Source organism: Xenopus laevis, chromosome 7L (genome assembly GCF_017654675.1).
Source record: "Xenopus laevis strain J_2021 chromosome 7L, Xenopus_laevis_v10.1, whole genome shotgun sequence".
Lineage (NCBI taxonomy): Eukaryota > Metazoa > Chordata > Amphibia > Anura > Pipidae > Xenopus > Xenopus laevis.
Window position 1 is genome coordinate 131,454,841 of NC_054383.1, and position 22,745 is coordinate 131,477,585.

The window sequence follows — 22,745 nt, forward strand, 5'->3', positions numbered from 1 at the left end:
GTAATTATACCAGTATTAATTATTTGCCTGCTGTATCCGCTGGCAGTGGGGATCATTTCTTTTTTTTTTGGACTTCTTTTACCATATAGGCACCCGAGGCCACCCCTTAAAGCTGCCACCCTAGGAAGCTTTAAAGAGGTGTTTCAACTTTAAGTTAACTTTTAGTATGCTATAGAATAGCTAACTTTTCAATTGGTCTTCACTAATTAGGGTCGCTGACCCTATCTAAAAAAAACAAATGCTCTGTAAGGCTACACATTTATCGTTATTGCTACTTTTTGTTACTCGTCTTTCTGTTCAGGCCTCTCCTATTCATATTCCAGTCTCTTATTCAAATCAATGCATGGTTGCTAGGGGAATTTGGACCCAAGTAACCAGATTGAGGAAATTGCAAACTGGAGAGCTGCTGAATAAAAAGCGAAATAACTCAAAAACGACAAATAATAAAAAATGAAAACCAATTGCAAATTGTCTCAGAATATCCATCTCTACATCATACTAACAGTTAATTTAAAGGTGAACATCCATTTGGCCCTCACATTGAGTAAGTGCCCCAACAGGCACGAAACGCGTCAGGCCTTGTCCTAATATGTTCTAATAAACTTTTATATTTTTTTACTCGCCGCCTGAACATTTTTGTTGGAGGAACTCACATTGTTGGTTTTGGTTCCTATGTGTATTCACCCTTGGACTGGGGTGAACTGGGAGTATGTCCTCTTTACTCATATTCTATTTATGAAATTGTATTAAATCTAGTAGTTCTTACATAGGTTGGATGCACCATATCTCTTTTTGCGGCCCTCCCATTAAGCCTGGGATGTTGCTCTGTTAAACACATGAGATCTGACATGTGGCCCTTGTGAGTAGCCAGGGGCCACACATGAAATGTTGCCCATAACTGGGTTACACCATATAAATATGAGATTGAAATCAGCTAATTATATATGGCAATTGGAGCTTTAGTACAATCCAATCGTACAATGAAACTGCGTCGCTAATGAGCTGAGAGTTGTGAGCCGGGGGTTAACCCCGCGTAAACGTGTACAGATAAAACAATGAGATTGATGAAAATAATCCATCTTATTGAATAAACCTTATCCGTTCTGAATGTATCTAATATATAATCCTCATTAAATTCACAGCACTCCTCCCTCCCCAGGAGCGAATATCAATCTTGCTGCACGCGCTGCCGTCATATTAATTGATATCATCATTTATTTATTGGGAGAAGCTCGATGGGAAAGAGACGAGATGCAAATATTAGCAAAAATACAAATTTCAACTCACTGGGGGTCATTTATCATTCAGCCGTAACGCATCCGTGACGCTTTTTTTTATTACCCAGAATCCTGCCTGTTTGCAGTTGCCTGAAGCCATTGTAGCTGCAAATATGACTATATCCAGGCAGGGAGCTCCAAGAGGCTCTTCAGGGTCGGTGGGAGGCGGGGGTGCTGGGAGTTATAGGTCAACAGAAAAATGGACATTTATGATTCATGATCTGGGGTCCAGAGTATTTCTGCAGTACCAGGGCCTTCTTGTTATTAATTCCAGCTTTGCATTGCTTTAGGGGGACTGGAGGGCTGGCAGCAAATAAGGTCCCCAATGGCGGTTTTAGCATGGGGGGAGGTGTGTTATGTGACAGTTGGTTCCTGCCATTGTTTGGACATGAGCAAAAGACTGAAATTAGATGAAAATGAAAGAATTCTTGCTTATCATAGAAGCAATACCTATATTAAAGGGGACATTCACCCGCGTAGTGTTCTGGCTATTATGTTACATATCCAGTCACTCCAGCCTTTATACATTACATTTTTGCCTAACTAACTATATTAGAAACATTTTTTATTTTGCACAGCCTGTCTATTTGCCCAGTTTTTATTTTTATACTGAACAATTCCTTTAACTATGTTGATTGATGCATACCTCCCAACTATCCTGTTTTTAGTCCAAGTTTTGACAGCTCAACCCGCAGTCCCCGATTGTTGCTGAAATGTTCCGACTTTCTCTTTGATCTCCCACTGAAAAGCCAGAAAAAGATAAGTTTCTAAAAAGTAATCGGCTTTTGGCAGAGAACCCAGAATACGTGGCAGGTGCACTCAGATACTTTTGTAACCATTTAAGATAAGCAAAGAACCAGTTGTAACAATTTAAGATAAGCAGGCCTCTTGGGGAAACTGCATCTTAAAGGGCCATTCACCTTCATTCACTGTAATGACACATAAAAACCACAGAAATGTGTTCAAAACTTTCATAACCTGCCAAATTGTATAACCGGAACATGGTAATTAGGGGGTGTGGCCAACAAAATGGGCGTGGTCAAACATTTCTGAAATCTTTTTGTCCCTCTTTCTATTTCTAAAATGTTGAGAGGTGTGTGATTGTAAACTACAAAACGAATGGTGCAAAAAGCCAAAAATGTTGGCAGGAGGGCATACTCCCAGTTCACCCCAGTCTCAGGGTACATGCACACAGTAACATGACCATAAATGTGAGTTCCTCTAAAAAATAGGACAGCATGTAAAAACATACTAAATATTTATTAGGACATATTTGGCAAAGGCCTAATGCGTTTCATGCCTGTTGTGTTGAGCTAAGTCCTTCATACCAATGGGCCGATAAAAGCTGCATAAAGACCGAGTCGCCATCTTATTGGCCCGTGTGTGGGGCCATCCGGCAGCCGAAAGATGGGCAGATTCCGATCGGGCAGGGTAAAAAATCCCGACGGATCGCAGCTGCTTTTTTCGTTAATGTGGTCCCGAGATCTGCCCGCCCATTTGGCCTCCATTGTGATCCGATCATTGGGCCCCAGGGCACATGACTGGATCAGCTCAATATCGCCCACTTCAATGTGGGCGTATCGGGGAGAGATCCGATTGTTTGGCGCCAAAACGAGCGGATCTCCCTGTGTATGGCCACCTTAAGTGACCCAACAGGCACGAAACGCATTAGGCCTTTGCCAAATATTTTGTATATTTTTAACTTGCTGTCCTATTTTTTGTTGGAACTCACATTTATCGTTATGTTAAGGTATATGATAGTCCAAAGTGCACAGCTCTGCATCTACATTTCCCCCAATCCCAACTGTAACAAATGGAGCACTGAGAGCTACATAGAGAACCACCCGAATCCCATTGATTAATTCATTGCAAATTCTCAGTTCCTTTCCTCGGCCGTCTCTCCTCGCTAAATCTCAATGTTCCCTATCCTGTTCCCACCTCGATAATCTCACATTTAATCTTGTTTCCTCCATCCCCAGTACATCTGTCTGGAACAGCCGATTCAATGTTCCATCCTGGAAGAGACACAACCACACAGTAGTGATCTCATCACCATTGGGTGTTTTATATTAAAGGGGCTTTTCACCTTTAAATTAACTGTTAGTATGACGTAGAGAGTGACATTCTGAGACTATTTGCAATTGGTTTTCATTTTTTACTGTTTGTGGTTTTTGATTTATTTAGCTTTTCATTCAGCAGCTCTCCAGTTTGCAATTTCAGCCAGCTGGTTGCTATGGTCCAGATTACCCTAGCAACCATGAACTGATTTGAATAAGAGACTGGAATATAATTAGGAGAGGACTCAATAGAAAAATGAGAAAAGTAGCAATAACAATAAATGTGGAGCCTTACAGAGCACTTTTTTTTTAGATGGGGTCAGTGACCCCCATTGGAAAGCTGGAAAGAGTCAGAAAAATAATTCTAAAACTAAACCAAATAATAAATAAAGGCATGCACTTTAAAACCAAAGAAATCCCGTTTCAGGGAGGTATGTCATTAATAATTTGCTGTAATATTAATATAGTGTTGGCAGTGGGTATATCTTACAGTTATTAACTTTATGCTTTATGTATTTTGTGCAGCTGTTTGCAAGTTGGCCCCTATGGAGCTGCCCTATTGTAAAACACCCCATTCTCTCTGCTATGACAATGCTGCAATGTGTCCTCTTTTAATATAAAAATATATAGATATAGCCTGTTATATATATAGCTGTTTCCTGCTAACTGGTTGCTACGGGTTACTAGACCTGGTGCAAACTTAGTGGCTTTCCTTAAAATAACCCATAAATGTCTTTATAAACCTGGAGAACAGGGGAGATTCTGGCCAATCAGTAAATGTCTCTCAAGGAATGTAAAGGACATTCTATTGATCCATATAACATTTAATTTATTGCTGGGTCATGCTTCCATTATCAGTTTAATGGGGGTACAGTGATGGTGTCTAACAAAGAGAATAACTGTTATGCTGATTCAGTATTTTCTTCACTGTCACTGTAAAGGCTCATCAACATTCCCCTTCACTTCCCCCTTGTCTCCAACTCCATTTCTATATATTAGGTACCTATCTAGTGTTACCAATCCCTATTTCTGTAGGGAAATGAGAGAGAGCAGACAGTAACCCTTCCAACACTTTCCTCTTGTCTCTATATATTAGGTACCTATCTAGTGTTACCAATCCCTATTTCTGTAGGGAAATGAGAGAGAGCAGACAGTAACCCTTCCAACACTTTCCTCTTGTCTCTATATATTAGGTACCTATCTAGTGCTACCAATCCCTATTTCTGTAGGGAAATGAGAGAGAGCAGACAGTAACCCTTTGAACACTTTCCTCTTGTCTCTTTATATTAGGTGCCTATCTAGTGCTACCAATCCCTATTTATGTAGGGAAATGAGAGAGAGCAGACAGTAACCCTTCCAACACTTTCCTCTTGTCTCTATATATTAGGTACCTATCTAGTGCTACCAATCCCTATTTCTGTAGGGAAATGAGAACAGAGCAGACAGTAACCCTTCCAACTAAAAAAAAGTTTATGGGCGCCGATCCCATCAGCTCTGTCACTACATGAGCGGCGTTGCAGTTGGACGCTCTACAAGTACTAATTGGATCCAGTGCAGCTCCCAGCACTTGGCTGTGTGTCTAACAGACTGATACACGGCTCCCTATGAAGCTTCTGTAATGGATTCTCTGAGAACAGGGTAAATATGCAGAGAGCAGCCAGCCGCCAGCGTCCCCCAAGGAGAATAAATGACACTTAAAGGAACATGAAAGTGCTACACTGTATCTATAGGATGCTCATGTCTCATCTGTTTTCATGCCAGCTTCTTTGATCCGCTCCTTCATCCCCTGGGAATAGCATCGCCTTCCTGGAAAGGCTAACAGACAGATGGGCAATAAAGTACGAAATAGCAAGTGGGCACTGAAAAAGAATGTATATATATATATATATTATGCACAAACACACACACACACATATCTATCTATCTATCTATCTATCTATCTATCTATCTATCTATCTATCTATCTATCTATCTATCTATCTATCTATCTATCTATCTATCTATCTATCTATCTATCTATATACATTATTTTTCAGTGGCCACTATAACAACCACCATAACCCTAGACTGTTCCTGCTGAATTGTATCTCTCTGTACAGACTATGAGCAAACTTAGGGGCTGTTCCTGCTAAATTGTGCTTAGTACAGGGGAATACCTATGCTGCCATAGTTTTATGGGATCTCTCTGTACAGATTATGAGCAAACTTAGGGGACTGTTCCTGCTGAATTGTGCTTAGTACAGGGAATACCTATGCTGCCATAGTTTTATGGGATCTCTCTGTACAGACTATGAGCAAACTTAGGGACTGTTCCTGCTGAATTGTGCTTAGTACAGGAGAATACCCATTTCTATTTGTTAATGGTATAAACGTGTCCCCTAATTGGCATCAGATTCAGAGTCTTTCCCTGAAAAGATCAACATGACACAGATATCTCTATCCGCTTTATCTCTTTGACGTAGTTGGCCAGCTTAAATATATTGCAATATATGGACAAACAATCCCTGTTTTGTTTAAAGGGTAAGGCATTTTTTAGTAGCAGTATGCACAAAATGTCTCTGTCTTAAATATATTGATAATGGGTTGAGTGCAGAGGAATTTTGTATTTGTCTATATGTTTTTTGTGGTCACACCCTCATTGCACCCCCGCCTAATGATTTTAAAAACTAGTGGTGAGCACAACTTTCCCTTGTTTGTTATAGTTATACAGGAGCAGTGACCATCTCCATGTTGTAGCTCCCACCCTTCCCAGCTATAGTCAGGTGATCCCACTGGTGTCTAATAAAAGGGCAGCCAAGTTTGGGAGTTTTACTTTGAAAGCAGCTAGTAAGTTGCAGGTAAAACGTATTCGTCCCTTTTATAAAATGTATAATTAAACCATAGAATTCTTAATGAATCAGATGAAAATTGAGCATAGGACTGGCCAGATATGGGATGACTTTGACGTAGTTGTTCAGCTTAAATATATTGCAATATATGGACAAACAATCCCTGTGTTGTTTAAAGGGTAAGGCATTTTTCAGTAGCAGTATGCACAAACTGTCTCTGTGTTAAATATATTGATAATGGGTTGAGTGCAGAGGAATTTTGTATTTGTCTTATCTCTTCGAGGAACAGGAAAAGATTTGCCCTTTGTTGGATGGGGAATTGACCCATTGGGAAATGTCCTCCTTAATCTTGGAGTTGGCTTCAATCGATCTGCCACTGGCCGCCTGTTCCCTCTGCATTGGGTGCTATGGAGACTGGGGAAACCAATTAATTTAGAGCTGCTGGGACCTGGTGATTAATTAGAACCCCGGCAAGATGAGGATTAGTGACCAAGATGAAAGGACCTGCTGGATGTCATTGTGCTGCACTGCTGGAGGTCTCTGAGAATATCTTATTTATATATACTGTATATATATATATATATACTGTATATATATATATATATATATATATATATATATATATATATATATATATATCCATATAACTCCATGGCAGCAGATCAAAGATGTTTCAACAGGCTCCAAAGATGAAAAGGTATAACTGAAGGCTGGATAGACCTGGTCCAGACATACTGGGAACACTGGCCTGGGCTGCTGCATTCCTTATATACAGAAGCTGTTTTATCCAGCCAATCAACACTCTTTAGCATTCATATATATATATATATATATACTGTCAGCATAGTTTCAGCTCCAAAAGTCAGACAGTTCTATCTATGTACCTTTAAAGGAGAACTAGATCAAAAAAAATCATTTCACATTGACCTATTGGATAAAAGAGACGTGCGTATAAAAATTATTTTGACGCCTATCGACTTCAATGTGTTTTGCAAATTTTTCGCCATTTCGCAAATTTTTTCCGAGTTTCTTGCATTTTTCGGTGAAGAGAAACAGGACAGATTCGCTCATCAATATTTTTAATCACTTATCCAATACCCAGGCCTGGAATATTTCTGTAGAATCTCGTCACCTGATCTTCTTTCCTCTTCGGTCTCCTTTTCTCAGAGCACAGGCAGCAGAGTGAAAAAGTTGTGCCTATTCTGCGCCGGTGCAGTTTTTAGCAAACAGGAGCTCTGGCCTGGGGTATCAGGTAATGTATTGTAATCACTGGGGGGGGGGGGGGTGCCTAACATTTTTGCTGGTTGGGCAACACTGATACAAAGTGGTATTGTCTTTATCTTACCCTAATATATCTATTACCCTTCATCTTTACAACCTACAACAGCTGTAGGGCCTTTCTATATATAGAACCCAGAGCAGTCACCCCTATTCCCTCCAATAGCTTAAAGCCTGTAGGATGGACAGCAAAGATATAAAGTTTTACTATTTGCATCTTTCCCTACTGTCTCTTTATTGTCCTACTGTTAGGATATTTCCCTACTGTCTCCATCATACCCTATCATCACTATCTTGTCCAGTTATCTACATTGTATCACTACTGTCATCATCCTGCCCAACTGTATTTTTACCATCATGCTCTAGTGATCAAGTCTTGTCATCATCTTGCCCTACTTTTTATTGTCCTACTATCACCACCTTGTCCTACTGTCAACATGTTACTCTAGTGTCGTCATCTTGCCCCTACTGTTCTTCCTATTGCCTTTCTTATTGCCATCTTGCTCAACTGTCTCCATATTTCTCTAGTATCATCATCTTGCCCCACTGTCATCTCTACTGTCTTGCCCTAGTGTCTTCCCATGCCCTACTGTCATCATCTTTTCCTCATATCTTCATCTAGTTCTACCATCACTATCTGTGCCTACTGTCACCATCTTTTCCTAGTATCTTCATCTACTGTAGCTCTACCACCACTATCTATGCTTACTATCACCATCTTTTCCTACTGTCTTCCTATTGCCCCATTGTTACTATCTTTCTCTAATTTCTCAATTTTACCCTATTGTCTTCCTGTTGCCCCATTGTTACTATCTTCCCCTAATGTCCCCATCTTGCCCTACTCTCTTCCTATTGCCCCATTACTTATCATGCCCTAATGTCTCCATTTTGTCCCGCTGTCTCCCTACAACCCTTTTATTATCATCTTGCCATAATTTCCAGCTTTTGTCCTACTGTTTCCACATTGCCCTGCTATTGCCATTACAGTGGTGGAACTATAGAGAAAGCTCTTCTTCTTTAAATTGTTGCGCTGACGTTTGTGCAAGTATGGGGCAGGGGAGGTGGAGTTGCAGGCTGGGGTAGTTATGCGCACTGAGCCCCCCACCAAAAACATCTTCAGAGGGGCCTTGTGTGCTCTCGTTACACCACTAATTTCCATCTTGTCCAACTGTACCAATTCTGCCCAACCGCCCCACTGTATCTTATCCTCATGTCCCTGTTTTTCCCAACTATTGCCATTTGCTGTGTGGTCTTCATATTGCCCCAGTATTCCTACTAATACCATGCAGAATAAATATTATTTAGGGGACCCCATGAACAGGACCTACTGTATGCTCTATGATCATCTCATAAAAGTGCTTATTTGATTAACTGTATTTGTGTTGCCTTTGTGCTTGATCTTCTCATCCCTCACCCGGGCATATGGCAGGCAATATGTATAATGACAGCCCAACATCATTATTATAGCGCTCATTATCATTATATACACGGCAGGGCCCCCATCACTTATCCTGGCTGGTGTGTGTGTGTGTGGGGGGGGGGATGTAGAACGATCTTTACAGTGGGATAACAAGGGATATGGATGTTTGTGCTTTTGGATTTGTTGGAGGAGTCCTGACCTGTGCCCTTTGCTGGATATGCAATTATCTGTCGCTCATAATAAAGGGGATCCCTGTGCTGCGAGTATCAATCATGTGCTGTTTCCTATGTTTGACTTCCTCCTGTACAAACAGTGCAGCTCTCAGTGACATGTCCCAGGGCTGATGTTTAATGTAACTGAACGCAGTATTGGAATGGTTTATCCTTTTCTGTTCTCTGGTTGTGACTCATGAATCAATGTAACAGGAGTCAGTTTTCCTCCAGCTCTCTTAATTAATTGGCTTCTGCTACATAGTTTCAGCAGTCAGAGCCAAAAGCAATACCTTCCCCCTGGGGAAACTGATATAAATAAAATGTAGAACAGCTGATTTTTCTGCAGCCATGGACGCGCTTGTCAATCACTGTCACACATTAAAGGGAAGGCGTCGAGATCACTCAGAAGTGACATATGGTCGGAGGGCTCTCAGTCGGCAAAATACAATTTGTCAAATGAGAATTCTTTCCGGGCACATGATATTGACCCATTTACATTCAATACAAGTTATTCAAAGGAGCGGAGACGAGGGAACTGCGAGTGCATCAATCACTGCTCCAATCGGTTGTCTCCTCTCCCAAGCACAAAGCAAGGTGAATTCAGCTGCTCTTTTAAAGGGGAACTAACACTACCAAACGAATGATGGCATCTAATAAATGTGGGTCGTTGCACACAAACACACGCACCCCCTATTCATTTATATTCAGATGCAACATATGGACTGAAATCTGCTCCAAAACTGACATACATAAGATTCCAGAAAATACATCTTTTTATACATATTTTATTGACATGGTGTTTTAAAGAGGTGGTTCACCTGTATGTTAAGTATGTTATAGAAAGGCTAATTCTAAGCAACTTTTCAATTGGTCTTCGTTATTTATTTTTTACAGTATTTTAATTATTTGCCACCTTCTTCTGACTCAGCTTTCAAATGGGGATTACTGACCCCATCTAAAAAACAAATGCTCTTTAAGGCTACAAATGTATTGTTATTGTTACTTTTTATTCCTTGTCTTTCTATTCAGGCCTCTCCTATTCATATTCCAGTCTCTTATTCAAATCAGTGCATGGTTGCTAGGGTGATTTGGACCATAGCAACCAAACGGCTGAAATTGCAAACTGGAGAGCTGCTGAATAAAAAGCTAAATAACTCAAAAGCCACAAATAATAAAAAATGAATGCCAATTGCAAATTGTCCCCACTCCCTACATCATACTTAAAGTTAACAACCCCTCTCAAGGAGAACTAAAGCCTTAAAATGAATATGGCTCAAAATGTTGTATTTTATAAACTGAACCCACAGGATCAGCAGTAATGATCCAGGCCTTCAAAGATGTCTACAGGAGATCACTATCTTGGATCTTCTTTTGTGTGTCAGTGGCACTGCACATGCTCAGTGTGCTCTAGGCTGCAGCTGAGAAACTAAGCTTAGGGCTTATGGGAAATCATCAATTGGAAAATGAGGTTCATCTGTTATAGAAGCTGATGCCACAGAGCTGACTATTTAATTCTGAAGTAGGCTGCACTGATTTCTATGCTGCCATGAAATAAGAATCTGAATTAATTATGACTGTTATATTCTGTATATACACATGATATTGTGAGCTGGTCCCTAAGCTCAAGTAAGTGACAGCAGCCCAGAGCCCAGAGCACAAGCTGGTGTCTACTGGAGGCAAATCCTAATTCTTTTTAAGGTTTAGTTGCCCTTTAAGCCTGATCCTCACCAAGCAGCTATGTTTTCGTTGACTTGACAATAAAATTCAATTGATTTTCTAACAAATCTTTACACATCCTGACGTCTTAGCACTGCTAAGATTTCTAGTGCCACCAGCCATCATCCTCGGCCCAAGAGCAGATTATTGAACAGATGACACAGTTACTAATTGGCTCATTGACGTTCTCGTGACTCGGGCTCTTTTATCAGGTAAAAAAAGTCCTGAATTATGTATCAGCATTAGACTCCGGAGATCGCATGTGGTTAGTTAGGGTTTTCGACTGGCAAACCTCAAAGTTATTCGGCGGAGCTGTAATAACTGCGGAATGGTTCCAAGGGGAACCATCTCTCCATGCAGGAGTACTTGTTCTTTAAAAACACAGACAAGTGGATTTAATAAAGAACTACAGACTCTATGAAATGCTCATAGAAGTGAGAGTTATATTTAGTGGTGGCAAATATTTTTGGGGGGCGCATCCTAAATCCCAGGTTCTTCAGCTTTCCCAGAGGAGGAACCAACTGACTTGGAACTGGTTGGGCTTGTTGACCAGCAAAGGAGCAATGTGAGTAGAGTAGGGGTCAAGGATGAGCTTGAACTTGGTAGCCACCAAGAAATGAAGAGCCACAACCCTTTTTAAAGAGTCTCCACTGCTACAAAGCTTCATGGGAGAGCAAGGCGAGGGCTTCCTTTGTTGGGAAGAGCAGCGGATGGCCTACAAAGTTGCATCTAACAGCTTTGTGCCAGGAATGTGAGCCTTCCTGAGATGTTGAGGATCCTAGGAGACCACTGGAATGGAATAATCTGCCCTTTGTAAAATAGACAGTTGCCTTTATACCTAATGGGCAGTAGCAACTTCTATCCCCACTGGCAATACTACCTGCAATGTGTACCTGAGCTTCCTCTCCGGAGGAGGGTACATGGCAAGTAATTATAAGACATAAATTAGTGTTATACTGAATTCATTGTGAGACATCCCAAGGTGTATTCCTGGGATTGCATTAGATCTTGCCCATAAGTATCACGTATTTATCATTAGGAAACACGGGCATGGAAATATCCAGGAACAAAGTGATGTCACAATTCAAGGGGAAATTTCATGCTGCAGGTTATGAGCCAGATTTACTATCAAGAAATGATACGTTTGTAACTGGTTCTCTCTCTACTAAATTTACTATATATGCCTGGCATCTCACGGAATCCTCTGGGTCTCATCCGAGATGTCAGGCTGAGCTTTCTTTCCTTTGTTTGGGAACCTCAAGGCAAGAACATCTGAAATATACAATTATGAATCGTGGGAATGAAATGAAATTATGAGTCAGTAAGAATGAATTTACATTGGGATTTCCAGTCATTTGCATGTTCCAGGCGCTGAAATTCCACTTGCTTTCATTTCGGGGGAATAGATATTTTTTCAATTTGCAGATGATTTTCCCACCTGCAGCTGATGTCTCATTACTCTTCAATAATGTATAAGAGACAGTCACTGTGGCAGTGTGTAAGAGGATTATACTGGGAACAAATTGTGACTGTGGGATAGCAGGTATAGTAGGGAGAGATGGTGTCTATAGTAACAGTGGATAATAGTCTCTGGGAAGGGAGTGTGACTGTGGGATAGCAGGTATAGTAGGGAGAGATGGTGCCTATAGTAACAGTGGATAATAGTCTCTGGGAAGGGAGTGTGACTGTGGGATAGCAGGTATAGTAGGGAGAGATTTTGTCTATAGTAACAGTGGGATAATAGTCTCTGGGAAGGGAGTGTGACTGTGGGATAGCAGGTATAGTAGGGAGAGATGGTGTCTATAGTAACAGTGGATAATAGTCTCTGGGAAGGGAGTGTGACTGTGGGATAGCAGGTATAGTAGGGAGAGATGGTGTCTATAGTAACAGTGGATAATAGTCTCTGGGAAGGGAGTGTGACTGTGGGATAGCAGGTATAGTAGGGAGAGATGGTGTCTATAGTAACAGTGGATAATAGTCTCTGGGAAGGGAGTGTGACTGTGGGATAGCAGGTATAGTAGGGAGAGATGGTGCCTATAGTAACAGTGGATAATAGTCTCTGGGAAGGGAGTGTGACTGTGGGATAGCAGGTATAGTAGGGAGAGATGGTGCCTATAGTAACAGTGGATAATAGTCTCTGGGAAGGGAGTATGACTGTGGGATAGCAGGTATAGTAGGGAGAGATGGTGTCTATAGTAACAGTGGATAATAGTCTCTGGGAAGGGAGTGTGACTGTGGGATAGCAGGTATAGTAGGGAGAGATGGTGTCTATAGTAACAGTGGATAATAGTCTCTGGGAAGGGAGTGTGACTGTGGGATAGCAGGTATAGTAGGGAGAGATGGTGCCTATAGTAACAGTGGATAATAGTCTCTGGGAAGGGAGTGTGACTGTGGGATAGCAGGTATAGTAGGGAGAGATGGTGCCTATAGTAACAGTGGATAATAGTCTCTGGGAAGGGAGTGTGACTGTGGGATAGCAGGTATAGTAGGGAGAGATGGTGCCTATAGTAACAGTGGATAATAGTCTCTGGGAAGGGAGTGTGACTGTGGGATAACAGGTATAGTAGGGAGAGATGGTGTCTATAGTAACAGTGGATAATAGTCTCTGGGAAGGGAGTGTGACTGTGGGATAGCAGGTATAGTAGGGAGAGATGGTGCCTATAGTAGCAGAGTTAATAGCCTGAGCAATAGCCCATATTGTATTTCATAATGTAGTAGAAGATGGTAACAGTAACTATATATAATCATATATAATCAGGCTGGTGGGGAGTTGGTGTAACTTCAGTTCTAAAGGAGTAAAGGTTCATAAGTGTGACGGTGCTACTTTATATCAGTTATGGTTCCCCAGAATGTTTTTCCCCGGGGCACATTCCATTCTTTTGCCCCACAATCTTATTCTCTCCTGAGCCAGGAAGGTACAGTGTCCCCACGCACTGGGCTTGAGATCAATCTGAGCCTCCACTGGGAATAAGCCATAGTGTAAATAAGATTTTTCCCTGGCTGATGAGAGTCACATAAAGCAGTGATTCATCTTTTCTGTAAGATTATTTTCTCACTGAGCGGAGAACTGTAGCACAACAAACCCCATAATGAATTCCAACAGAACTGAATGGCTCCCCAGCAAATACACCCGCGTGCATCTCTGAGATAAGGGAGAAACATCCTTCTGTTTGCTGTTGGCCAGATTTATGCCTTCTGTTATCTATGAGCTCCATGTTCTCTCCAGGGATCTCTTTATTCTCCTTCTCCCCTCCGCTCCCCCCTTCACATGGTTTGTGCCACTGGCCAGCTGTCCTGAGGGGTTATTGGGGCAACTAACATTTGACATAACACTGCCTTTTTTTCTTTATTTTGCACTTATAGTTTTCTATTGCTAATAGTAAGAGGTGTAATACCTGATGCTGAACTGTTTACCCCAGACAGGCTAAATTACCATGAACTGTTTTAACCCCAGACACAACAGGCTAAATGACCATAAACTGTTTTAACCCCAGACACAACAGGCTAAATGACCATAAACTGTTTTTACCCCAGACACAACAGGCTAAATTACCATGAACTGTTTTTACCCCAGACACAACAGGCTAAATGACCATAAACTGTTTTTACCCCAGACACAACAGGCTAAATTACCATGAACTGTTTTAACCCCAGACACAACAGGCTAAATGACCATAAACTGTTTTTACCCCAGACACAACAGGCTAAATTACCATGAAGTGTTTTAACCCCAGACGCAACAGGCTAAATGACCTTGAACTGTTTAACCCCAGACACAACAGGCTAAATTACTATGAACTAGGGATGCACCAAATCCACTATTTTGGATTCGGCCAAACCCCCGAATCCTTTGCAAAAGATTCGGCTGAATACCAAACCAAATCCGAATCCTATTAGCTGTGGGAAGGGGAAAGCATTTTCTACTTCCTTGTTTTGTGAGCACGTGATTTCTCTCCCTGCCCCTAATTTGCATATGCAAATTTGGATTTGGTTCGGCCGGGCAGAAGGATTCAGCTGAATCCGAACCCTGCTGAAAAATGCCAAATCCTGTCAGAATCCTGAACCGTATCCTGGATTCCGTGCATCACTATTATGAACTGTTTTAACTCCAGACACAACAGGCTAAATAACCATGAACTGTTTTAACTCCAGACACAACAGGCTAAATAACCATGAACTGTTTTATCCGAAGCCAAAGCAGTAAAATAGACACAGGGCCAACATTTTTAGCATTAGCACAACATCAGAATTTAAAGCTGGTGATTATAATGATGCATGGAGCAATCTTCAATGGGAGTGATTAAACAGCAGCAAAAAAGTTGTTAAAGGCAATATATATATATATCAACTGATGGCTCTGCTTTCTGTCAGTACAAATTTACATAGAATTCCATTTCATGACTGAGACATGCATCTAACCTCCGCTTTCCCTGCAGCTCTCATAAAACAAGTCATTTTTATGCAGAGTGGCCTTTAACACCGGTTACATATGAATTCCAAATGCTGCGGGCTGCACGGATATCGACATAGCCATGAAGCATGCCAACAGATTGATTATGGATCATGGGAATTTCACATGAAGCGAGTATTAAAAGGAACTACAGTAGCTGAGTTTTCAGTTATACCGCGACAGTTATATAGTATAATGGGCCAGTGAGGGGGAGTATAAAACAGTTCATATGAGTAATCCTTATCTGTTATGAGGATTATCTTTATAAGATATTGTATCGCATGCTTTAGTTATCAAATGATCTTTATGTTATATAGGGGTGCGTTAACATGTTTTTTCTCATCTGGCAACCCAAGGTATTTCCCTAAGAACCCAGTAGAGGGAGGTCTATATGCAGTATTTTTTTATTATGCTTTATTTACATGGCATCAATATGTTACTTTACAGCAGGGATCCCCAACCTTTAGAACCCGTGAGCAACATTCAGAAGTAAAAGGAGCTGGGGAGCAACACAAGCATAAAAAAATGTTCTTGGGGTGCCAATAAGGGCTGTGATTGGCCATTTAATAGCCCCTATGTGGATTGTCAACCTACATTGAGACTCTGTTTAACAGGACATCTGTTTTTTATGCCAAAACTTTATGCCAAGAATTCAAAAATAAGCCCCTGCTTTGAGGCCACTGGGAGCAACATCGAAAGGGTTGGAGAGCAACGTGTTGCTCACGAGCTACTGATTGGGGATCACTGCTTTACAGAGACTGATCTGTCCCTGGCTCTATGGAGCTTACAATCAGGTCCATATGCCCCACTGTGACCAGTTTCAGCAGGTGCCTGTTAACCTGTCTGTGGGTTTTATGACTATGGGAAGAAACTGGAGTGCCCACAGGCTCAGAACATATAAACAGTGTTGGACTGGGGCCCACTAGATCCCCCTGAATACTCATGTAAGCCCACCAACCCACAGACCCCACAAGAGGTGCCCTAAAAGGAGGCTGTTGGTGCATCAGAATTAGGATTATGAGGTGCGCTAGTACCTATTACCTTTATGTAGAGGCTACCAGTCCAACCCTGGGCATACCAGCAGGACTAGAGCCCACCAGGATTTTCCCCAGTCTCCCGGTGGGCCAGTCGGACCCTGCAGATAAACTCCATACAGATAGGGAGCAGCTCAAGATCGATCCCAGCGCAATATGCCGAGCCAAAAAAATTTATTTGTGTATCTTTCCTGGTAATACCTGAGATTTCCAGTTTAACAATAGCCATGCAGCACTGCTGCTGGATCATTGGAGAAGGAAAATCAGTATATGGCTTATTCTTATTTATATTCCATGCAGGAAGTAATGGATATTTTGTGACTGTTGAAATTGGCTTTTTAATTCTATTCCATCCCTAAAACAAGATGCCACAGGTTTTTCTCCTAACCTTGCATCACAATGGGTGCCCATAATTGCACTGGCTGCTATGCCAACTATGGACGTCAGCGGCAGAATCGGTTGAGTGCAGTTCGTCTTGCCCACCCCCTCCCCCCATCTCCTGCAGGGCCCCCAAAGTAAAAGAGCTCTGCAGAAGGGATGTCTAAAAAAGGCCTTAAATAGAAGCAAAGGTTCCTGAAAGACTGACAGCTTGCTGAGCGGCACAGAGAGCCTGGTACATTGTGCCAACCTCAGATATTGTTCATTTCACTCCTCTGCTCTTGGGGTGGTGCCAGGAGACCCTTCTTGCACTCAGCACTATACAGATGGCAGTGGTGTAACTGGATATTACTGGACCCCACAGCAAATTATATATCAAGACCCCAAAATTTCTAGAGATATTTAATGAAATTGTATATGAATTAGGGCCTCAAGGGGCCCCTATACCTCCTGGGCAGTTACACCACTGACAGATGGGAAGGAAGGGGAGACCCACTAAGTGCCACCTGTAAGACCCCTGGTGACTGCACCGGGCACTCCTCAAATAGCTCCACACAAACAGATCCTACTGATAACATATGGCATGCTGGGAAAAATAAGGCTGCACATTGTTGGTATAATATTCTGAGAATGACCCAACTGGTTAAAAGTGGAACCAAACTTCACAGGTGAAAGGTGTTTCCCATGTGACAAAATTCGTTTTTTTTATTTTAAACTGTACATCACGTCCAAGCCTCTTCCCTGTAAGCTGCCATTTTAGAGTTTAAGGACCTCCCATAGCCTTGAGTCACACTTCGTTCACCCAGGCTTAAAGGGACAGTGTCATGGGAAAAAATGTTTTTTTTTTCTCAAAATGCATCAGTTAATAGCGCTGCTCCAGCAGAATTCTGCACTGAAATCCGTTTCTCAAAAGTGCAGGCAGATTTTTTTATATTTAATTTTGAAATCTGACATGGGGCTAGACATATTGTCAGTTTCCCAGCTGCCCCAAGTCATGTGACTTGCGCTCTGATAAACTTCAGTCACTCTTTACTGCTGTACTGCAAGTTGGAGGTATATCACCCCCCCAGCAGCCAAACAACAGAACAATGGGAAGGTAACCAGATAACAGCTCCCTAACACAAGATAACAGCTGGTAGATCTAAGAACAACACTCAATAGTAAAATCCAGGTCCCATTGAGACACGCTCAGTTACATTGAGTAGGAGAAACAACAGCCTGCCAGAAAGCAGTTCCATCCTAAAGTGCTGGCTCTTTCTGAAATCACATGACCAGACAAAATGACCTGAGATGCACCTACACACCAATATTACAACTAAATACACTTGCTGGTTCAGGAATCACATTTTATATTGTAGAGTGAATTATTTGCAGTGTAAAAAATGTAATTTAGAAATAAAAACTACATGATGAAGATCACGACAGAATCCCTTTAAAGGAGAAGCAAACCCTAAAGATATAAAAACCCTACATAGATCCCACTCCCTGAGGGTGGTGTATGTAGGGTAGGGTTTTTTTAACTTTAGGGTTTGCTTCTTCTTTAAGTGAGCAGGTAGCACAGTCATAATTTTTATCTAATTTTCATGTGTGCGCCACCCATTTTACAGCTAAAATTTTGATATTTGCAACACAGACCTCAACAGCCAGTTGTCTAATTGGCCACACCTCCACTAGAAGTAGCTCCTCCTCTCTCAATAAGGTCTTGCTTTGCCTCTCAGGAATACATTTTGGTAACATTTTAGGAGTTACTATGACTATAAGGCAACAGATGTAAGGCTGGGAGCTTTTTCTCTTATTCCTTGAAATTCACTTGTACTTTGACGTATAGAGTGATATTCTGAGACAATTTGTAATTGTTTTTCAGTTTTTTATTGTTTGTGGTTTTTGAGATGTTTAGCTTTTTATTCAGCAGCTCTCCGGTTGTAATTTCAGCCATCTGGTTGCCTGGGTCCAAATTGCCCTAGCAACCATGAACGGATACGAATAAGGGACTGGAATATGAATAAAAAGACAAGTAATAAAAAATAGGAATAACAATACATTTGTAGCTTAACAGAGCATTTGTTTTTGGGTGTCGGTGACCCATTTTGAAAACTGGAAAAAGTCAGAAGAAAAAGGCAAATATTTTAAAAACTATCAAAAAAAAAGAAAAAAAGGAAGACCATTTGAAAGGTGGCTTAGAATGAGCTATTCCATAACCCCCTTAGTTGTTTAAGAGTGTGTTCTGTCCAATATATATATATATAGTGAAAAAGGATTGCGGCACTCTCAGGGTTTTAGTGAAAAAACAAAAAAATGTTTTATTATTAAGCCTCAACATTTCGATCCCCCACAGGGACCTTCGTCAGGAGCAAAAACCTGACGAAGATCCCTGTGGGGGATCGAAACGTTGAGGCTTAATAATAAAACATTTTTTTGTTTTTTCACTAAAACCCTGTGAGTGCCGCAATCCTTTTTCACTGCTTATTTCCCATGCTGGCACCCACGTATTAATTTTGTCTACGGAGTGCACCATTCCCTGGGGGCTTCTGAATAATGGATCTTCTGTAATTTGGATCTTCATACCTTAAGTCTACTAGAAAATCATGTAAACATTAAATAAACCCAATAGGCTGGGTTTGCCTCCAATAAGGATTAATTATATCTTAGTTGGGATCAAGTACAAGCTACTGTTTTATTATTACACAGAAAAAGAAAAATCATTTTTACAAATCAGAATTATTCGGATAAAATAGTTTATGGGAGATGGCCATTTCCGTAATTTTGGAGCTTTCTGGATAACGGGTTTCTATATAACCGATTCCATACCTCTATATATATATATATATATATATATATGTTCTGCATTATTTCCTATAGTGTCTGTACCAAGCATGAAATGGTTCAAATAAAGTTATTTAAAGTTCTACAAAGTTTATGAGATTAACTGGTATATAAATATATATATATATATATATATATAATATGAATAAAGTGATCAGTGAATAAGAAAGAGCAGTGAGAGTCGTGCCATTTACTTTATAAACAGCCCAGGTTGTTTTGTCTCTTATTTCTTCAGTTGCTCGTTAGTAAATGTCCCTTCTCGCGGTACCAAATGTAACATTAGTCAGTCACAAATGGAATGAAATGACGAATCACCTACGAGCACCACGGGAACTGCAATAAAACCCCATACATCATAATTACACTTCTCACGTCACCGGCACACGGCCAGGCAATCATCAGATCCCGGACAAAAACATTCATCATCAGCCTCTTAACAATAAAACACAATCATAATAATGATAATACATTCAGAATATATCAAACCCTGTCTCTGGCTCTAAAGTTCCCATCATTGGAATTGGGCCAAAGGCAGTGGGGATTTATTGTAATTACAATCTACAACATCGTTATTTATTGTGTGCAATGAGTAAAATGAGGTCATTGCGACCTGAAAGAGCAGCTATGAAGTCACTGATACTGCTGTGATGTCACCTATGATGTCAGACATGCAAAGTATCTAAACAACAGTCAACATGGATTTGGTGGAAAACCTCTTCTTAAAGAGGATGTGAACCCTTCAATAAAATATTCCCTAATTAATGAAAATCTTATAATATGCAACTTTCTATGGGTTTTAAAGGTTTGTGAACATGTAATTGCAATTAAAAGCATCGCCTGTCTGTCCTGCGCTGATTCTACTTCTTGAATCGATGCAGCAGAAGTCGCCCATGTGCTGAGCCGCTGGATTCCGCTACATTGTTTGAAGCCAGTGAAGTCAGAACCAGAACGACAGAGAACAGACACTGCTTTCTATAGGGATTATATTTACACATGAAAACTTAGAATGAATGTATATTGGATTCAATTATATTTTATCTCTCGACATTTGAATTTTGGGTTCCATATCCAGCACCTGCCCACTAGTTCAGTCACTAGTACAAGCGCTCAATAAGGAAGACTAATGAGAATGAAGTTGTCGGCACAGACAAATCATATTTATCAATGAAATTAACCCCTTGGAAACCTGCTAACATCTCCCCTTACACAGCTGAGAGATTTGTGCCTTTGAAAAAAAGGGAGGTAGCATGGAAATAAGGAACGGTTCCTAAAGCCAGCCAGCAACAAAGGTGTTAATGCAAGCTGAAGTGGAATGTAGGTGCTGGTTGCAGGCGGCGCTGGAAGGGTTAAGCAAGTTGGTAGCCCATGCTGACTTACCTTTAGGTGCTACATGCAGAGGTGATTGTGGTGCCAGGGATGGGTGTGCATGTTGTGAGCTGCCACTGAGCTGGGTAAGAGGTTGGCACAGGTAGTCCAAGTGTTAGGAGCCCAAAGTGATGCTTGGCAGGAGGGATGCTGCTACCCAGAGCCAGGGAGGAGGGAGGGGAAGGGACAGGAGCTGTGAGAGCTGCAGATCAATGCTTCTCACTGGGCAGAAGAGGAAGGAATGGGAGGAAAATGCACAATTTAAGGATGCGAGAGGGAGGGGGGCTGAGAGGGGAGATCCCATCAGGGATGTGAGAGGAGCCCGAGTGGCACTGGATATCGGAGGCAGGAGAGGAGGAGAGCAGGTCAAGAGAGGGAGGGATACACAAAGACTTATGCTGGGAAATGGGAGGGCACTGGGGATTCTAAATGAAGGATTTGGGATCACACAAGAGAAAAAGCAGGAATATGTCCTTTTTGTTAGACGAAGCGAGGAGCTGAAGGGAGAGGGTGAGCCGAGGGGCAGCAGCATCCGAGCAATGAATGGGGAATGGAACAAGAGTATGTCACTTGGGGGAGCAGTGAGTGATTGAGAGCCCTCTATATACAGCCACATACATATACATATACAGTCAGGAGTACTCTGTCTATAAGGGTTATATAGAAGTACAATCTGTGTATGAATGGGGGTTATATAGAAGTACAATCTGTGTATGAATGGGGGTTATATAGAAGTACAATATGTGTATGAATGGGGGTTATATAGAAGTACAATCTGTGTATGAATGGAGGTTATATAGAAGTACAATATGTGTATGAATGGGGGTTATATAGAAGTACAATATGTGTATGAATGGGGGTTATATAGAAGTACAATCTGTGTATGAATGGAGGTTATATAGAAGTACAACCTGTGTATGAATGGGGGTTATATAGAAGTACAATCTGTGTATGAATGGGGGTTATATAGAAGTACAATATGAGTATGGGAGTGGGGGTTATATAGAAGTACAATATAGAATGTATATAGAATTACAAGTATGGGGGAGGGTTATAAAGTAGAATTCATGCTCATTCACACCGAGTGGTTCTCCAGCTCCAGCTCTCCAGTTGCTCCCGGCTCTTATCCATGTTCATTGTGATTCTCCTTCTCATTGATACATCAGTTTTAAATTCGTATCCATTTCCATTCCTTTCCTTCCTCTTGCTATTCCTTTCTATACGTGTCATAGAATTCATTGCTATTTCAGACACCAACCTATTTGTCCTTTTCTCCCTGGATTCCCCAACTCTCCTTCCTCCTGAACTTCCTACTTTCTTTCCATCCTCCTAATTTTCTTTCTTTGCTTCCTTTCTTCCCTTCTTCAATACGTTTCTTCATCCCTGCTGCTCTTCTTATTTCTAGATTTATTACTTCACATGTCTGCTTGTATAACTAACTTTCCTTTAAACTACTAAATTCGAATTCCTTATCCATTCAATGTATTTATTTCTTTTCACCTTTCATCTTTACATTATCTCCATTGTCTTGTTACTTCCACAGCAGCCACCAAACTTTCTTTAAGATGGTCACTTTCCTCCCTCGTGTCCTTTATTCCATCCTGATACCTTCCTTATCCTTTTTATTGTGCCGTATAAGTCATGAAAGCATCCAGTTATACATTGGTAAAAACTTACATAGAAATTCAAAGGGGTGGGGTACAGGTAGACATATCTTTCAATAGTCATCTACTCTCCAATTAATATTCTTTCCATAGTCATTGTCCTACTTCTTCCTTTCCATACATTACTTATTCTCTAGATCAGGGATCCCCAACCTTTTGAACCCGTGAGCAACATTCAGAAGTAAAAGGAATTGGGGAGCAACACTACCATGAAAAATGTTCTTGGGGTGCCAAATAAGTGCT

The 22,745-nt window shown here is 41.1% G+C and overlaps 1 protein-coding gene across 1 annotated transcript in view; it reads right to left on the minus strand.

The window, feature by feature from the left end:
• Nucleotides 1-21,162, minus strand: part of kcnj9.L (potassium inwardly rectifying channel subfamily J member 9 L homeolog) — a 53,502-nt gene extending 32,340 nt beyond the window's left edge. Inside the window, exon 1 of the mRNA XM_018226642.2 lies at nt 20,851-21,162. The gene's annotated coding sequence lies outside the window, so the exon portion shown is untranslated. The remainder of the gene's footprint in view (nt 1-20,850) is intronic.
• Nucleotides 21,163-22,745: the final 1,583 nt, after the last annotated feature.